This window comes from Mustela lutreola, chromosome 2, assembly GCF_030435805.1.
Source record: "Mustela lutreola isolate mMusLut2 chromosome 2, mMusLut2.pri, whole genome shotgun sequence".
In the NCBI taxonomy this organism is placed as follows: domain Eukaryota; kingdom Metazoa; phylum Chordata; class Mammalia; order Carnivora; family Mustelidae; genus Mustela; species Mustela lutreola.
Genome location: NC_081291.1, coordinates 146,843,059 through 146,848,141, shown reverse-complemented (window position 1 = coordinate 146,848,141; position 5,083 = coordinate 146,843,059).

Below are 5,083 nucleotides of genomic sequence, written 5' to 3'. Positions count from 1 at the left end.
TTAAAAATAAAATCAGTGAATCAGAAGTACTTCTCTCACCACTGAGCTCTGCAGATAGCAATTGAAATGTTGCTACTTCAGTAGTTTTAAAGTGGCCATGAAATATGTCTTGGGAAAGAATGGTGGCTAATACCATGAATATATTTATTTTATTCTAATTGAAATATTTTTTTCAAGGACAAATACAAAGATTTTTACTTACTTTTAAGTGATAAGTGCATAAGAGCAAAAAAGGAAAAGAAAGTAGATTGAGAATCATAATGATAAACGTGAAAGAAAAAAAATGAAAAATATAGAAATTATGTAATGTTTTTCCAGTCTACATGATTTTTGAAATTTCTTTGGAAGGGTATTTTGAAAGGTCCAAATGCAAGACATGACAGTGACTATGTTACTGCCTTTCTTTCTCAAAATATCCTTTCTAGTGCCCAGTGTTTACTTAACAGAAAATATTTTCTTGTACCAGATATGTTATTCTTTTTTTTTTTAAGATTTTATTTATGTATTTGACAGAGAGTGATCACAAGTAGGCAGAGAGGCAGGCAGAGAGAGAGGAGGAAGCAGGCTCCCTGCTGAGCAAAGAGCCTGGTGCGGGACTTGATTCCAGGACCCTGAGATCATGACCTGAGCTGAAGGCAGAGGCTTAACCCACTGAGCTACCCAGGTGCCCCCAGATATGTTATTCTTAAATTACTTTAATGCAAAATATGAAGAAATATTAATGCATGCTATAAAACCTTAGTACATATTTAAATACATCTTCCAAATATATACTGTTTCGCATATAGAAATAACTAACATTATATTAGCTAACTGCTAATGCTTGCAATAATCCAGTTTATTCCTAATGCTAATGATAACCCAATAGCACTACTAATGTCTAAATCGCAGTCTCAAAAACCCCGGTCCCACTAAGAGGAACCAAGGCCCTTTAGAGAAAAGGCTAAGTTTAGAAACTTGACAATATGAGCCTGGAACATCTTATTGTGTCAAAATGCAAGGATATTATCAAAGAATATTGGGATCATCTCAAAAAGCTACAGTATTTAATAACTGGAGCATTAAAAAAGAACAAGGATTACAATACACAAAAACAGAAGGTAACTTTAACTCTGCAAATCAATAAAAAGCTGACAATTATCCAAACAACAAATGTCTGGAATGAATGAACAGGCAATTTACAAAACAGGAAATACAAAAGGGGATACAAACATTAAAATATGTTCCATCTCCATAGTAATCAGGGAAATACAAATTAAAAATATTAAGACACCAATTTTTTGCCCATCAGATTGGCAAATCTTTAAAAGTTTGATTATATCAAGTAGTGGCAATAGAGTGGAAAAACAGGAAATGTTGGAAGTTCAAACTGGTCAAGTTTTTGTTTTTGGTTTTTTTTTTTTTTTGACTGGGCAATTTAGCAGTAACAATTTTCATTTTAACATATATACCCTGTGGTCCAACAATTCTCCTTTCCTATACTTAACCTTAAAGAAAGTCTTGTACATACTTTTAAGGAGGCATCTATAATGCTGTTGACCAGCTACACTATTTTTAATTGTGAAGAAATTACATAAACTTTATCAATGGGGGATTAGATGTGTATGAGTCAGTTCAAAAGAATATCTTGGCTCTATCTTCAAGCTATACTGATAAGTTAAAAAAAAGTCATAGTGAAAAATATACTGTGATGTTATATATATTTAAAGACCCACAAAATTATTTCATTCTGTGTCATATATATGTATATATATGTGTGTGTGTGTATACATATATACATATACATATATATGAGTATGTGTGTATATATATATATATATGAAGAATCATGCTAGAGGGAAATAGGATGAACTTTTGCCTTATCTGTATTTTTATACTATAAACACAACAAAATATTCTTTATTTTATAATTTTTGGATATTAGGAAAATAACTTCCCATAATTCTCCAAAGTGGTTTTTAACGGGCCCCCTTTTACAGATGAGAAAACAGGGCTCAGAAGTACTAGCTGACTTATCCAAGGTTAAACAATAGAAGTAAAAAATGTGGTTGATCTCAGGCCCTTTATGCAGATGCTTTTCTCTAGATCACAAGTCAAAACAATCTTGAATTTTGTACTGGTCAAAATTTTCTAGGGAGATATCTAGGTTGGAAATGGAGGTGTGGGAGCAGTAAGTATTTGCCAACTGATACCATGGAAGTATACTGAGGGGCTTGTGGATAAGAAGAGGAGCAGGCCCAGATCAAAATCCTGAGAATCAGCAATGTTTAACGGATGAACACAGTTCAGGAACCCTATAAGAAAGTCAAAGAAGAGATTGCCACGCAGTCAGAAGGAGAGGGTGAAGAACTCAAGCACAGAGAGCACGTCTATAAGAAGAAAGTGATCACCAGTGGCATATGCTGCAAAAAAGTCAAGAGGGCTTTGAAGTGTCATTTGGATTTGCTAACATAGACCTTTGGTGACTTTGGCAAAAGAGTCTCAGTTAATAGGAGAAGCAGAAACCAGAAGGCAGAAAGATGAAGCATGAATACAGGAGAATTTAGCAGCGTGGCAGGTCCTGAAAAATTTAAACATAGAATCATGATATGATCCAGCAATAAGGAATACTTAAGTCTAGCCATTTCTATTTATTGGGTATATACCCAAAAAGAATATAGCCCAAAGAATTGAAATCATAGACTCAAATATCTGTGCACCCATGTTCTCAGCAGGATTATTCACAATAGCCAAAAAGTGGAAGCAAACACAAATGTCCATTGACGAATGAACAGATAAATAAGATGTGGCATATACCTATAATGAAAAATTATTCAGCTTTAAAAAGGAAAAAAGATTCTCACATATGCTGTGACCTGGGATGCACCTGAGTGAAACAAGCCAGCTACGAGGATGAATCATCTACGATTCTACTTGCATGAGGTACCTAGAGAAGTCAAACTCATAGAGACAGAAGGAGGAATGGTGGCTGCCAGGGACTGGGTGGGGGCCAGAGAAGAGGAATGGGAAGTTATTATTATTAATGAGTATAGAGTTTCAGTTTGGGAGGATATAAAGATCTAAAGATGGGTGGTGGTGATGATTATATAATAACATGCATATAATTAATGTCTCTGGACTATAAGCATAAAATGAAAAAATTGTCAGTTTTATGTATGTTCTACCAAACACCCACAAACACATGTGTGCGCGCGCACACACACACACACACACACACACAACTATGAAGACATTAAAGAAGTCAATGACGAAAACTTTTTCAAATGGGAAAGTCATAGGACAGGTCAGTCAGAGGAGAACTGTCTAAGACGGAGGGACCCTTGATCATATTCACCAGCCTGGAAAGAATCACTGGAGAAACAGAGACACGCATCCACCATCCAGGTGAAAGGGACACACATACTGAGCTAGCACATTAAAACCATCGATCGATATTCAGCACTATGCTTCCGGTACTGAGCCTGGGTCTTTGGCAGGAGGACCTAGTGTTTTATAACAGATGTCAAATAGAGTCATATTTAGGGACACCTGGGTGGCTAGGTCGGTTAGTCATCTGCCTTTGGCTCAGGTCAGGATCCCAAGATCCTGGGATCAAGTCTCGCATAGAGCTCCTTGCTTAGCTGGGAACCTGCTTTTCCTGCCTGCTGCTCCCCCTGCTTGTACACTCTCTCTTTCTCCCTCTCTCCGTGATGAATAAATAAATGAAATTAAAAAAAAAAAAAAAAACAAACTCACAAATATGATCACATTTAAATTTTTTCAAAACACATAGAATCTAAGCGATGTTAATCTCATTAATAACGTTTTCTTCAAGAATTTTCTTATAAGTATCTCAGTAAAGAATTCCAGTCCAATTTTATATTGATGATGCTCTGGTGTTCTGCTGTTGTTGTGGCAGCTTTCTTAGTACTGTTTGTTCATTTATCTTTACTTCCTGCAAATTCACATCACATAGGAGTTTAGGTGAAAGGGGAAAATGTTTCCGTTTTTCATTATCCCCTAATTGCTCTTTATTGCCCCTTTGAAAATATGGTTAAGTGAAAAGCAGAGTGTGATACCCTGGGAGCATGGTAGTTTCCAAAGTCCAGAAAGTGGTTCTTGCAGTGTGTGGAGGTTTGCATAATTACTGTTATTCTTGCAATCCACCCCGCCCCCCTTCCCTTCCCCAACAGCAAGGGACGGAGGGGGGGGGTGGGGAACTGCCACAAACAAATTGCAGCTGTTCATCTGGTGTTCATCTGCTTCTTCTATTCAGTAACCTGGGAGAAGTATGTATATGAGTATTTCCTTCTATTTGAGGTTGGCGATAGTGTTGGCTTTGATCAACGGGTTTTTTTTTCTTTTTTCTTTTTTCTTTTTTTTTGGTCCTTTTTCCACCATTGTCCTTACCATCCCATAAATATTTTCAGTTAGTGCTCCAACCTGGTAGAAACTTGACCGGTTAAGTTCAACAGTGCAGGACCTGCACCTGTTTTTTATTCTTGTGGCTGAAGTTGAGAGAGACCGTAGCTTATGGATAAGCAAGAGTTTCAGTTTTGCAATGCTTTATCTATATGTAACAGGCAGCTACTCATGAGAAAGGAAGCTTAAGGCTTGTAGGTAAAAAACCACTACCCAGATTCCAGGAAAATGCCCGTTTACTGAAGTTTTTGTTTGTTTGTTTGTTTTGTTTTATTTTGTTTTTACATTATGTCTCCAGTCAGATTAGCATTTAGGTCATACTCCAAAGAGTTTAAATTAATTAGCCTTATAAAAGCAAGTTTATTCCTCATGTATCAGCTTGACAGTTTTCGTCTGCATAGAGCGGTATTTTGTTTTTCTATGATTATCTTTCGGCCACAGAGGAGATGTTTCCTTATGTAAATGAGCATTGCATAATCAAGGATATATTTCAATAACTTAACTTTTTGAAAACTTGCTTACACCTATAAATTCGTGTATGTGTTAATTGTGTATGTATAAATGAACAAATTACAGCCTGTCCCCATGACTCTAAATGTAAGGTTTGTGAAGACTTTTCCATTCTCCATAGAATTTATAAAGCAAAATGACTCTGGTGTTTCACAACTTCCTCTTTTGGTAG